Source organism: Dermacentor silvarum, chromosome 2, assembly GCF_013339745.2.
Source record: "Dermacentor silvarum isolate Dsil-2018 chromosome 2, BIME_Dsil_1.4, whole genome shotgun sequence".
NCBI classification, from domain to species: Eukaryota; Metazoa; Arthropoda; class Arachnida; order Ixodida; family Ixodidae; genus Dermacentor; species Dermacentor silvarum.
In genome coordinates this window covers 216,096,262-216,111,267 of record NC_051155.1, presented here as the reverse complement: position 1 = coordinate 216,111,267, position 15,006 = coordinate 216,096,262, and the positions used below count along the sequence as shown (strand labels likewise).

Sequence of the window (15,006 nt, the reverse complement as noted above, 5' to 3'; positions counted from 1 at the left end):
AATCTCTTGCGCTGAACTTGTTCGTAACAGCAACTTAGAGCCAGTTATGATGCTTCCAAGGCTGCTAGCTAATGGCAAATAACATTTGCCAACAAAAACCTTCGTGAATTCAACCCCAGAATCAAAGGAATTCCCTGTTATCATTCCTTCGCCGCTGTTAGTTTATCAACAATCTTGAAACTGCCGCCCCGTAGCTTAAAGCACTTCCCATTTATAGTAGATTTCTGCACAAGGATATGCATTCTGAGGCCGAATTGGCGAAACTTCTTGTCCGCATAAGAACAGTTCAACAATAGGCGGTCGCCTTCTGCATTATCACAACTGGCTGCTGACCTTCTTAGCTATGCTTTGCTATAGCGTATGAAGTGATTTGTCAACACAGGCCAGATGCCAGTGTTCCTAATAGCTTACATAATATTAGCCCAAAGGGGCGACCAATGTCAAACGCTTCTTCCTACCAAAAGGCTTTCTGATTTAGCACTTGGGTCCAAAGCCGCAAACCTTTATGTTCATAAGAGCTGCTTGCGGCTGTCTTGGCTAATAATATCTCCCTCGCGATAATGACACCTGTTTCTACAAACTGGTTCTACGCGTATACGAACGACTTTGTGAAAGCGAGCCTCTGTTGGTGATTTCTCCAGTTAAAATCATTCAGTCGTGTTCGCATCAAAGAGCTCCGCACTGTAAAACATTTCTCCCAGGGAAGCAATGTTCGCGCTTCCCGACAAGCTATTTTGATGCACGCCATCATAGGGGGCGGAAGGGAGGGAGTGTCCAAGACCATATGGCGTGTCCAGATTGCAGGTAACGTTGTGGCTTGCACTGAGCGATCGGAGAAACCCTTACACGGACAATATATATATTTCCTTCACAACGCTGCTAAGCGAAAGCGTATGGCACCTTAGGCGTAAAGCTGGGCTTAACTAAAGAAACGTGTCTTTAGCCTCAAAGAAAAAGCGCGTCAGTATTTCGCGACTGCCATCTTTTGAAACGCACGTATACGCTGCTAGGAAAATCGACCACCATCGAGCGGTTAGTCCGCGAATAGAACGAAACGATTACCGTATACCGAATACGCGAGGCAAAGCGGAAACGGAACGGGGACCGCGCGTATTTGATTTACTTCCCTCGCATAACCGCGCAGGCTCTTAGTGTGCAGCGGCCAGCCGAATCTGCCCCGGCGCGATATCTGCCGATTGGCCGGTCCGAACGTCACAAGAAAGTGGCGGCGTTCTCAAAATATCTAATGCCGCGATCCACGCCCCCTCGCGTTTGCCTTCGTTTGGACAGTCATAGATATATTGATTCGTGGCGCTGAGCGGTTCGCCTCTACACTTTGGGTTGATCTCTTCGACTGAGTGCGCATAGCGGTGGCGTCGACGACTATTCGTCTTCCCTCCCGAGACACCGGCTGACCTTTTCGGCACGACAAAGGCCGACGCCGTCGCGCAGATACCGTAGACTTTCCGATAGTAATGTCGGCGTCCCGACTGTATGCGCTAACGTTCTATTGTCAAAGGTTCTCATAATAGCGATGGGAGCCACGGGGCTATGAAATAACGCTTAAACATCTGACAAGAGGAGGGGGAAGGGGGAGTTCTGAGCGCACTGAAAATAAAACAGAACATTACCAACTTCGAGAAAATTTATAAAAAAATGGTGTGCGAATATTCTAAATTTCGGATACGAATTGCTCCATTAAGAACAGTGAGTTCTCGAATCGAATACGAATCGTATAGTCTTTGCCATTCGATTCGTATTCGATTCGAGAACTCGCTGTTCTAAGTTGTCGAATATTCGTTTCTCTTCGAATGTAAGGGTTAATCACACGTCAGTTAGCCCGCAGGGAGAAAGACAGGTGCAAGCGATGGCTGGTTCGATTGATCAAATCCTAAAAAACGAAAACACGTACATGAAATGTGTTTCACAAAAACTAAAGAAAAGTAAAATGACAGGAACAGCTGCGGCCCCCATAACTGTGCCTCCATAACTCCATTAAGAACGGTGAGTTCTCGAATCGATTACGAATCGTATAGTCTTTGCCATTCGATTCGTATTGATTCGAGAACTCATTGTTCGAAGTTGTCGAATATGTGTTTGTCTTCGAATATAAAGGATAATCACACGTCATTTAGTCCGCAGGGAGAACATACAGATGCAAGTCATGGTGGCTGGCCCGAGTGATGCTACTGCAAGACGCGCGCTTTATGCGTGGAGACACCAGCTGCTCCTGTCATTTTAGTTTTCTTTAGTTTTTGAAACGTCATTTAGTCCGCAGGGAGAACCATACAGATGCAAGTCATGGTGGCTGGCCCGAGTGATGCTACTGCAAGACGCGCGTTTTATGCGTGGAGACACGAGCTGCTCCTGTCATTTTAGTTTTCTTTAGTTTTTTTTTTCTTTCGAGCGAAAAGCATTGTTGTACTCCACAGGAAACACGCTGAATAGGTTCACTCTTTCGGCCTTTTCAGGTAGTGGATCAAGAATAGCTGATATTTCAAGAAGCATCGATCTAGCACGGCGTGATTACGACATGCCGAAGCGACGGCTCCAGCATGTATGTCATTACAACAGACACATATATTTGGCTCGCTGGTACGGACGCCGCCACATCGCTCTTGTTAGTGGTGTAGTCTATATATAGTCATGGCGCAAGTGCCCAATTCATGTCGAAAATCGCGATCTTTCTTACGTCTTTGTCTGCTTCTGCGTTTAAAGTTGTGACGGGAATTTCTACCAGCTCGCTCGGTTCACTTCTATTTTTTTTTTATTTCTAAAGCGTAAGTCATGCTGTAGTAATAAAACATATGGGCGAAGCAACAACAGAAGTATATGCGTGACATTTAAATTGACCTTAGAGTGGTGCGGCTCGGCTAACGGAGCATATTCTTTTATTGTTTCTTTATATTATCTATATTTTTGTTGTCACATACATCACAGGTACATTGTGCAAGCATTTGTCATCGTCGATTAAGAACTATGTGCAAGGAAGAGCACAACTAGCAAGCAACAACTACGTCATCAAGGTAGATCGCGTAATGAATCACGACTGTCATTGCCCGTATATTGTAAGACCACAGAACAGCCTATATTGCGCAACATACATTTTTCTAACGTGCTTCTGCAGCGAATCCACGGCGTCTGCTATGGTGCCACAACTCGATGAAATGGAGAAACGAGATTGTGTACACCAGAACAGCAGTAAGTAGTTTAATAACCCCGACCTATTCGCCAATTTTTCATTGTGCCTGATAATTGGCGATGACTATACTACCCAGCAGTAAACGCAAAAAGAAAAAAAGTTAAAAAAGAAGTATTGATGACTGCGCACCGGCATCGGGCAGAAATCTATGTCTCGAAACAATTGGAAAGTTCTGGGAAAACGAAATACCGGAAAACCTGCGCGATCCAATATCGCTCTATACATGCCACTCGGTTCAGCGTGCGATTCGTCTTGATGTACGGGTAAAAGAAAAAAAAACTAACGAGGAGAGATGAACGGTAGCAATCTGCTGGAGCACGCACGACAACGGTGGAAGCGTTTGGACGCGCGTGTGTGTGATGCTGACGGGAAAAAAAGATAGCGAAATACGTCGAGAAAATAGAAAATCCAGCGGTACAATCCTTCTGTCCTGATTAATTGGCCTTCTTCTTTCAAGAAAGTGTAAGCCACGACGCGTTGTGAAAGTAATAATAACAATATAAAAAACGGGGGGGGGGGGACGTGAAACATCATCTCTCGCTACCTTCGACTGCAATACACCTGGCAGTTTCTCAGTAGTCCTGCGGCTGCCACAGGCCACGATAAACACTTAGAGCTGCAGTAAAGTGGGTAGCGTAACAAAATCGGGTTTCGAAACCAGACGAGAGAGAGAAAACGGCTCGTACGCTGGTACTTACAGTAAGACGGTTTCGCTCACGAGCAAAAAAAAAAAAAAAAAAGAAATTGAAGTGACAGCATTACTTTCTTTCTTGTTCGTTGGTGCTACTTAAACTCCTTCCCGAGTTCTCGTATAGCTGAGACACCTTTACCGTAGCAAAATAGGCTTTCTTGATCCGCCTGCGATCTCGTGCCGCATTGCTTAGCAAATTGGGTTTTTTTTTTTTTTTTTGAGCTGAAAAAAAGAAGGAGCACAATTTTTCTCATTCGGCTTAAAATTGAATAGCAAATGTGAGAGCTTCTTCATTCGTAGGGCCCGTATAGACACGGACGTCAACGTAACTCTTAAGAAAGCTTAGCAAGGTATCTCGGTACTGAATATAGTTCACTGCGTATACTTTATTCAGCTCTTGTACAGTAGCACTCGTACCACTTGCGTCGGTTGCATCGACCGATACGGGAGCTGAACTCAGTGCCACAGGCTGCCGAAAGTTTTTGCGCCCGGTCCTATGGGTTTTTAACCGACGTGTATTTCGGAGGAATTGAAACGAAATGACACGACGTGCTGAATTCCGTGCTTTCCGATCGCCAGCAACCTCGTTTACTACGTTGAGATGAGCGACCTGCTTTGTTGCAGTGACAACCGTAATGATCTCTTTCAAACCTCGAGATGGCGTTGTTCTGGCGGTATTCGTAAACACAGTCCGCGTACCTGAAAATGATCTGTACCCAGGTTGGCGCAAAGGTGCAGTTCTGCCGCAACGTTTTCCTACATTAATCACATCCAATTATGCTTTTTTCCACGCATTGAAATAATTTGTTCATGTACCTAGTTAAGTCTGTAACCTCCCTGCTGTAATGCCGTACGGGGCGACGCAGGCAACTAATAAATAAAATAATAATAAATAAAGGCAGTCGCAGAGCGACTACATGGTCATATGAATGTCGTCACAAGTTTGCCGCAAAGTATACAAGGACACACAGCGCCCCTACAACGTCCATCGCGCCACCGTTGATGCGTGCTTCTTAAGGCGATACGTATAACGCAAAACTGAGTTGCGTATCGGCACAGTAAACTAGTTTGTTTATAGCTTTTTGATTTACGCGTGAATATGGGCTTTACAAGAAAACCAATCATAGGGGAGCAAATTGACAAGTGAGATATTGCTCTATAACGAAAACCTCAGTTCATGAAGCATGCTTACGTATAAAAAGAAATGAAGGCAAAATATAGTTCCCCCATTACGCCTTCAAATAAACGATTGAAAAGATTCACTTTGCGCTACTGTCAACAGAAATAATTAGGGCCCGGACTATGAATTCAAGACAGTCGGTCGTTATTTCGGAGCCAATGTACTTTCTCAACAGGGGGAACGACGATGTGAATACGTTCCCATTAACGTTTCCACAAATATATGGCAGCGTATATTCAACATGGTGCGCAGTCGTTATGTGTAGTGGCTTAAAGAGCGGTGGAGAAAAAAAAATTGTTTGAAACGACATTCACTCGGACATGTCAAACAAGCCTTAATGACGTCTTCACGAAGCCGTCTGGAAATTCTTTTGTATAGGCACAAATGCTCTAGAACTATTGCCTCTAACTAGGCGACGTGACCGTCCTGGGCGCCACAAAGATGTAGTTTGTTGCAGGCAACACTCAGTGTTTTTTTTTTTTTTTTTTTTGAACACCTTACCCATTTCCCTCAGAATTCGTTTTAACAAATTCGCAGGAAAATTCGTTAAAACGAATGCGTTTTAACGAAAGTGCGTGATGGGTGGAATTCGTTCAGTTTGGGCAGTCGTTATGGTATAACTTACTTCTGTGGTTCTTACCAACGTATTACTTTAAAGACATTTTTTTTTTTTTTGGGGGGGGGGGGGGGGGGCTGAGATGCTAAAGAAATATGTTCACAAGTGGCATCGACTATTCCTTAATGTACATAATACATGTGAATAAGAGGAATACATCAAAATGATGTCCTGACAGAATAGCATTCGCGTAAGGGAGTGGACCGGCAACGAGCCGCATGACACTGTCGGTAGAAATATTTTTGTATTTCTTTTTGTATCGCCGAAAATAAAGTTCGATTGATTGATTGATTGATTGATTGATGATTGATTGATTGATTGATTGATTGATTGATTGATTGATTGATTGATTGATTGATTGATTTAAATATTTCGTGCTGCACCAGCACATGCGTCCGTGGCATAACCGGCTTTGCTTGCAATTCACGCCAGAAGGTTTTCAGAGAAGGCCGCCGGCTCAAAATAACCGCCACAGTCTGCCATGTGTTCGCGGCCTCACACATCTTTTCTGAAATGTTTACGGATGGTCGTTTGGAACCGGCAGCCCTGCGCCGCTTCGGGGCTGACTGGAAACACAAGGAGCGTTGAAAACACTCTGCAGTCTCTTGTGCGTTGCAACGCGTTGAAGCGAGACAGCGCTGTAAAGTTTACGGCACCGAAATGTGGTTCCTTTCACCGCAGCAAGCGAACGATTTAGCCTCCGCTTGACACGTCGGCCTTAAAGACTTGCAGTCCACCCGGGTGGTCTTTCTTTTACCCGAAGAAAGTCGTTACTGCGATGTGGTCGAACACAGTAGACCATCATTGAATGCTTATATCTAGGAATATTCGTAAGCGTCCTATAATGAAACAAACATAATAGTTGATGTTTATCCACTGTGAATGCATATTAAAACCTCATGATAAATGGGGTATTCTGTTGATTTGTCAGCGCTTCAAGGAACCCACCATAGGGACGTTACATGGTAGGTCGGCCTACAAAAGGCGGAATTCATGTCACTGAAGATTAAGATCTATCTGAGTCTGCTTCCTTCTCGCAAGCAATATTTAAGCGCTTGATATCACGAATGAGTGCTGTGTGGCTAAGGTATTCATTCCAGTCCCAGGCGAAACGCAGAAACAATGATTGTAGGAATGTATTGGTGCGGGTATGTGGCGGGATCAAAGTGCTCGGATTACTTGTGCCATGACCTCGATGTACTGGTCCAATGGGTTGGCTGCTGCCACGTGGGGCAAAATAAAACAAAATCTGTGACATAAAGAGAGCCGTGAAATTGCGACGGCGATATGGATGATTAACGGGGTAAGGCTATTGTCAAACCTCGACTCTTTACAAAGCATTCAGTTATACGCAACTCTTTTACGTGTGATAAACCCCAATAGACTCACCTGCTTTGCAGCGTCTTCGGTGTTTTTATGTGTGTGTCTAATTTTATTTGTTGTTCTGCATAAGATACTGCAAACGATATGTTTGACGTGCATTTGTGTTCGTACATTAAATCGCGGCTTATAATGTTCTCATTGTGACATACGTAACGGGGATTCTTCACCCACTTTATCACCAAGATCGACTGGTCGTGGTGGGCGGTGTTGATAAAGAAGGAATAAAATCAAAGCAAGAGCAATACTTGCATTATACCGGCTTTATATGACCAAATGGCGAAGTAACCCCCATTATGCTTCGTGTCTGCCTTCAATTTTCACCGCACTGGTAATAAGAAAAGAAATGGAAACCATAAATACCATCTGTCACCACAAGCCTAACGTACACTGCTGTTCGTGTCGCCGCGGCAAGCTCACTCACACAGAGCACAGAAAATGTCCTCCAGACGAACATCATGGGAGTCTGATAACGGACTTTCTTTCTGCAATGTTTATCACCTAAACCAAGTACAACAAATCAAGAGGTTAAAGCAGACGTCACGAGGCTTCACAAACGTCCTCGTCGATTCACCTGGCGGCAGTACCAGCCGTCAAACTCAAACAATGTGTGGCTTGCAGAGGAATCGGCTGCACTTTGAAGCGAAATAATCAAACTGACAAGGAAGCAAGAACAATAAGAAAAAAGTAAAAACTGCGGGCGGAAAGCACAGAGGAAGATGGAGAGAGACAGAGAGGGCAGCCTGAGTGCTCGCTGTTTAATGAGCGCTCCGAGAACTTCAGGGCAAAGCGGAGAGTCGGAGACAGGTACGCTCGTCCGCGCTTGTGCATTCAGATCGAAACACGGTGGGCGACCTTTTCAGCGCTGCAACTTTCTTCTCGACAGTTCCATGCACCGCTCGTTGAATCTGTAACCGCAGCTAATGCATACACGGAAAGTTTAGTGACGTACCTGCGCATGCAATCTCGAACCGATTTTCTAAAGCCCACTGCTCAGTTCCATGTGCAGCTTCGAAGAGCCTCGAATAACCCGAGTGAGTGGAGAGCAACGTGCTCGCGAGGCCTGTTGGACATTACTGTTTTGTGCACCAGCCGATTGACTATACATTGCCTTGCTTTCAGTGGAGGCAAGTGTTTCTTTGCAAGCTCGATCTCGCTGTGCTCAAAGAGCGCCTTTAGCGGAGCCCACGAATCCTGTGCAGGCCTGTCTATATTCAACTTTGCAGACGGACCCGATTGCTTATGCTAGGCATGATTCGCCCGGAATTTGTACTCCAGCCTTATGCTCTCTTATTCGTTTCTTTTTCTTCCCATTAAAGCGTTTCTGCCACATCTGGCTCGGTACTTACCGGTGGATACCAGCTTTGATAAATGGTTACAATAAGTAAAACTGTGGTTTGGCTCAGACAGCATTAAACACAGTTTCAATCATTAATGCGTGCACCAAGGCCCTATAGCCACTGAGCTCGCAGCCTGTATTACATATCTCTCGTGGCGCGCGCGGGCCCATTCGAGAGTGTACTTTCTGCACCAGCGATGCAACTCTCCCCAGTTACGACGAGGCAAAGAAATTCGACAACTATTGACCTCGGTGATACACTGTTTGACCTGTCTGAGATCATTATCTCGACTCGGCTAGCAGCTCCCGCTGCAACGCACACAACTTCTGATGATGCTGTGCACCGAAGTTCGAGTCATCGGGAGGCAAAAGAAGCGAATGGAACGAGCCGGTAAGGAGGGTAGGGTCACCATGTTACGACTGAAGCACCCCCCCCCCTAGCTGAACGCCTAGTTTACGATCCCCATGCAGCCGAGCTTTCAAACAGCTGCGGCGCGGGTATACGACCACCAAGAGCAAAGAAAGTATTCGCTTACATCGCATTAGGGCGACCGACGAACGAAGGGATCATCCCTTGCCGATCGAGCAGCCAAAGGTCGTTACGTGCACCGGTATGCAAGAGTGTGGTATACGGGTAGGGAGAGGGGTTCGTCGAGGGGGTTGCACGTGCTTTTAGGGACATGCTCCGCCGTCGAACAAGGTCTGTGCTCCACCCGAGTCCTCGTGTTCTCCCTAAATCGTCTGCCTCAAAGTATCCTAATGAATTCGAGGGGAAGCGGTGGCATTCCCGGTAGGCGACCATAGAAGAAAACACCATTAGAACGAAGTAGACGATGAAAACACCGCACGCGACGGCGCATCCATCAGGTTCGAAAGCATCGTTCAGTCCAGCGCTCCGCTGGTTGACAAGCGTATTACGTGCTGTATTGTAGTTTCGCACTGGTCGTGTGGTAACCGCCAACCGTGCGTGAAAGACTCACTTCTTTCTCTGTCTTTTTTAAAAATCTTTTGTGGAGATATTTAGGCCACAGCTAGTGTCGTTGCTCTAGACGTTCTGCCACGGATCGGCGCTTAAACAGCGACACATTACGACATCGTGTAAGCAGTATAGGTTGGAGCATCTGTAGAGTTTGGTGTTGCAGCTTGTAAGACGCTCAGCATTTGTGCACACTCCATATTCTACACCACAGTAATGTAGTAGCCCATGTGAAATCTGCAGATGGCGCAAACCAGTCAGAAACACTGCTTTTGTTGATTGCTGCTGCTGATCATTATCCTGCTGCCACTGATAATGCCACTGCTGTTTGTAGTGTTACACGAAACACCTTTTCAGTTGTTATGCGCAATTAAAGCGTGGTATAATAATCGCTCTTCGTCGCGACGCGCCATTTGGCTAATCTTCTAGAAGAGTCGTACATCCAGTACCACTTCTACATGACTGTTCGAGCAACTATGGCAATTAGCACGAACGTTGCCAAAGCGGCTATGAGGGCTTTGAAAGGAAATGTGTGTTTATGGTCTATCGTACCAGGATGCCAGCACACTACACGAATGCGACCATGGACACACTAGCACACAAACAGAATACTGGACACACTAACAAACAAACAGACTACTTCTTCAATAGTTCAGAAAGGCTTGAAGCATTCATTCCTTCTTCCAGGCAGTATGTGCTACCCGTCAATAACTAGAGTATGCAGTAAGTAAAACACTGAAAGAACGAACTTAATCAATTTTAGCAGCAACTGATTCTTTTTAAAATTTATTTATCCTTTCTTTCAACGTGCCAATCTGCTGCAAACGAAGCATATTCGTTACGTCTACGTCGTTTACCTTTTCAGAAATATGCATGGACAAAGATTTGTATGCATAGTTAGGTCGTGTATCTAGTCAAAAAAACAAGTACATTTGCTTGCTGCGTGCTTTCTCTTTGACTGGCAAAGACAAGTGATATCGAACGTGAACGTTAATTTCAGCGTTCAGACCTCTTCTCATCGTATTATGTACTATAGTTTTCCGAAGAGTCGTGTGTGCATGAGAAGTAAAATACTGTTGCACAATACACTCTGAGAAATAATGTATATATAGTGTGGGTGCCGCATTCATAGTGAAGCATAACTCATGAAGCCTATTCCATATATTACCCCATTGTCAAGAGTTCTTGTGGACTCAGACACATGCATCTGCACCGCCTAATGAAAACGAACGGAATTCATTTGGGGAATGCGATAACTCTCAGAAACGGAGCGAAATTTGGGACTAGAATGTTATTGCCGCAAAAGGAATTGCTGTAGCACTCCCTTTTGTTTCTCAAGCGCGTACAGCTAAGCAGAAGCAACCTCACATCAATTTTGTGCACGGCGCGCATTTCCTCAAAGAAGGAAAACTGGAGAGCCTCAGCCGGCAAATCGAGAGAGTTATATTTTTTCCACCTCGTCCGCAGCAAACCTATTACATCATTTTCCCGCCGTAATGCAGTTCTCGAATTCTGCAAGAACTGAACGAATTCATTTCTGCTCACGCCGATCATACTTCTAGTCAGCGCGACAAGTTTGAAACGCATACATAACTATGCGATGGTTTTCATCTCGAAAAAAAAATAACTAGTTATGAGGCGTTTTTTTATTGTTTTTTTTTTTTCTTCAAAGCCCCACGCGCATGTACTTGCTCAGCAGCGCTTTTGGACGCAGCACGAAATGCAAAAATGAGCGCCAACGAAAATTAAGACGATGAGTTCGTGCTCGAACGTTGTTTTAATGACTTCGGCAGGTGTGAGCATTCCAAATCGCAGAATCGCAGGTTTGTGGAGGTGGTCGAGAATTAGAATTGCGGCAAGCGCCTTTCAACTTCTGAAGTTCGTTTGGGTGTGTCTCTTTTTCTTCTCGATGAAACGGCACGCTAATTTCATCCCCCTAGGAAGAACTTAATTGCGAGTGAGTGAGTGAGTGAGTGAGTGAGTGAGTGAGTGAGTGAGTGAGTGAGTGAGTGAGTGAGTGAGTGAGTGAGTGAGTGAGTGAGTGAGTGAGTGAGTGAGTGAGTGAGTGAGTGAGTGAGTGAGTGAGTGAGTGAGTGAGTGAGTGAGTGAGTGAGTGAGTGAGTGAGTGAGTGAGTGAGTGAGTGAGTGAGTGAGTGAGTGAGTGAGTGAGTGAGTGAGTGAGTGAGTGAGTGAGTGAGTGAGTGAGTGAGTGAGTGAGTGAGTGAGTGAGTGAGTGAGTGAGTGAGTGAGTGAGTGAGTGAGTGAGTGAGTGAGTGAGTGAGTGAGTCCGGTGCAGACCACCGTCAGTTGCATTATATATACACATATACACATACACATTCACGCTCCACTAAGCTATAAAATCCCCTCGCTACCTCTACCACGTGACCGGCCGCCCACACTTCACATACACATACTTTATTTTGTTTTTCACTTTGACAATCCTAATGCTAACTCGCTAAAATACGAAGTGCGACTAATCTAAAGAAACAACGGGCCATCGTATAGGCGAAGTTTGAATTCAAAGGTGAACTTAATTGCGAAGCCCTTTGCAATCGTTTTCGAAATGACCGGCATGCACGTCTGTGTGAGAGCAAGTATAGGACGTCTCCTAGCCGACCGAGCACATTTTAGCATTTATTGAACGCAAGGCGGCCAGAACAACATAAACCCCTCGCTTGTCTCGGCAATTTCGATTTCGTTCGACGCACGCCAGAAAAAGCTCACGTCTGCTCGATATCTTGTTTTCTTTCTTTATTATTATTATTATTATCCGCGGTTAAGAACCGACGGGGGCTCCAATGCATATGCGTGCATTCCGCTGACTTGTAGAATAGAGGGGCAATGAACTTCGCTGTGGAGCCAGCAGCGAATTATTCCCGCGTTTGGGAAATCGACTGAGGGCGACACTTTTTGGCGAGGCGTGCGAGCGTCAATACTGTACGACGCTACACGCTCGAGACAATTTCTTCAATGTCAGTCAAAACAGTCTTGCTTTTTTTTATTACCACCTTCCCCCCAAAAAATAGATAGATAGATAGATAGATAGATAGATAGATAGATAGATAGATAGATAGATAGATAGATAGATAGATAGATAGATAGATAGATAGATAGATAGATAGATAGATAGATAGATAGATAGATAGATAGATAGATAGATAGATAGATAGATAGATAGATAGATAGATAGATAGATAGATAGATAGATAGATAGATAGATAGATAGATAGATAGATAGATAGATAGATAGATAGATAGATAGATAGATAGATAGATAGATAGATAGATAGATAGATAGATAGATAGATAATTAACGAGATTTTTCAAAAGGCCAATCGTATTTCGGAGCTGAGAAGCATAATCGCGAAGTTATGCTTCTCAAAAAATAATAAATAAATGGAAATAAAAGGCGATGAAAAAAACAACTACAATTAATTTCCCCTATGCTGTACTTCGTGTTATTGCTTATTGGCTTCGTATGATTTCAGTAATAAAAATCGGGCCCCTCGGTTTCCTTTATTCTCGTTTATTACTAGCTAGGGCTGAAATTGTTCGTAAGAAAAAACAAAAAAGCCACTCCTCCCGCTGGACATATTATTAGCGAAGGCGGTGTGCCAATGGCAAAATGCACTTACGAACTTAGAACTTTTTGAATTCGACCCCTTTTTTCTTAGCACCTAGTCCGGTGTTTTTGTTAGTACAGGACGAATCCTTGTTCGCTCAAAGTTCCTTGGTAGATTTTTCATCTGGGCCACCAATTCCGTTTAATTATACGCGAATTTCACCTCCTTTTAACCTAGTTACTTGCAAAATTCTCTAGTCGTTGTTGTACTTTACGATGTTAGTGACCTTGACTACATTTTGATTATTTTTTTTGGGGGGGGGGGGGGCGGTGAGGGGGGGGGGGGGGAGATATTAACAGTGTCAGGAAGACGACGTATATGCTCGCGTTCGCTCATATCACTTGGTCAAATTTCTAGATGACCACTCGAAGTGGTCGATTCACTAAACCCTTTAACTGGCAAGATAAGAAAGACTTGACCTAGAATAGTTTCATTGCTTTAGGTTTTCTTTACTTTGCTCAAATATTTACCAAGTGAAATATCAAACGGTTTCTCTAAAAACTATAAGCGAGATGCAGTAGGTCAAAATTATTGTTGACCAGGTGCTGACAGGTAAATATATGGTCCAAAACTGGTCTCTGGCACTTGCTTTGGCAAGGTTAATGAGTGTTCATGAAATGTACCTTTATGAAGTTAAGAAATAAGATCTTCCTTAAAAAAGGAAAAAAAAATCGCATTGGCAGGAATATGACCCCCACGTGCGCTAAGAAGATAACGACGAAGCCTTCAGGTTTTGTGACCAATACATCTGCTGATGCTCACGCTCGACGTTTTATTGAATACCACTGTTGAGCAGGTACATAAATAAATGTAAATTGGAAGGCACAGACTAATATTTAGATTTGTCTAGTGTTTGCAGATGTTTTTGTTAGGTCAACAATATTGTGTAGTTGCTACTTAAAGGGTTAATGCCATAACTCCCGTCAGAAACTACCAGAGCAATCTAAAGCCTATCGCCGTTCCTATTTAGCGAATAGTAGCTGTGTAATCATTGATGGCGGCCGTATGCACAGGGTCGCAAAGTACGTTTTATACAATCAATGGAGCAGGACTCAATGAAAATTCTTTTGCAGAAAACTTCGACTTCTTTTGAGGCTATATTACAACATCCTGGGCCACCTGCTTTGAAATTGATATGAAACGAATATGTGTTTCCTGACACTAAATTCATCTGGTCGCGCTGGTCTGGCGTAACGTATACAGCGGTTGAGAGCCAAAGCCCTCGAGTGCGGTAAAGGCCTTTGGAGAGGGTTTTTTTTTTTTTTTTTTCTTGCGGCAAAGTTGCGAGCGATGCTGCTACGGTATCTAGCGCACAACTTGCTCTCCTTTCGCCTCGATGTTTACATCTTCAAGACATACCGGACTCACCAAGATGGAAGCAAACTAATGGTGGGCCATACATGACAGCCCGCACGCGATACTGCCGATTACTCGGTACTTCTTTATATATTATTGTTCGAACTTTTCTGTCGGCAGTAACAGCGGCAGAAGCACGCGAAAAGGTTGCTGAATACTCGCGCGTACTACCAGAAGCGGAAAAAAAAATCCCGAACGATATTGTCGTCGTTCGAGACGAGTGAGACACGGACAATGTCATACCGTATAACCGAAGCGAATTTGTATGCCGCTTCTAACTCGAAAGAGCGCTTCTAACAGCTTTCGAAACTGCGTTTGTGCTCGACGCAGACTCTAATAACTGTGCAGTATAGCAGCAAGACTCTTGCACGTTGTTGACGGCATCTTACCGATATCCTCGAAAATATATATAGCCTTTGTGTTCTGTCAGTACTAATGTACGCAGCCGAAGGTTAGAGGGCAGCAAGGAGACTTGAAATGGGACTAAGAGCTATACATATATTCATGGGACGAAAAATAATCAGCGTATAACGTTAGATAAGTATGGCGGTGCGAATCACGGGCCGGACGCGGGTGGATCATATTAGATAAGGTTAAGAAGTGGCGTTTTGGCACGTCATGTTGTGGACGTACAACTAAT

The 15,006-nt window shown here is 44.4% G+C and overlaps 1 protein-coding gene across 3 annotated transcripts in view; it reads left to right on the top strand.

Annotated features, from left to right (window-relative positions):
* LOC119442614 (potassium/sodium hyperpolarization-activated cyclic nucleotide-gated channel 2) overlaps window positions 1-15,006 on the top strand; it is a 411,864-nt gene that overhangs the window by 266,418 nt on the left and 130,440 nt on the right. The window lies entirely within an intron of this gene.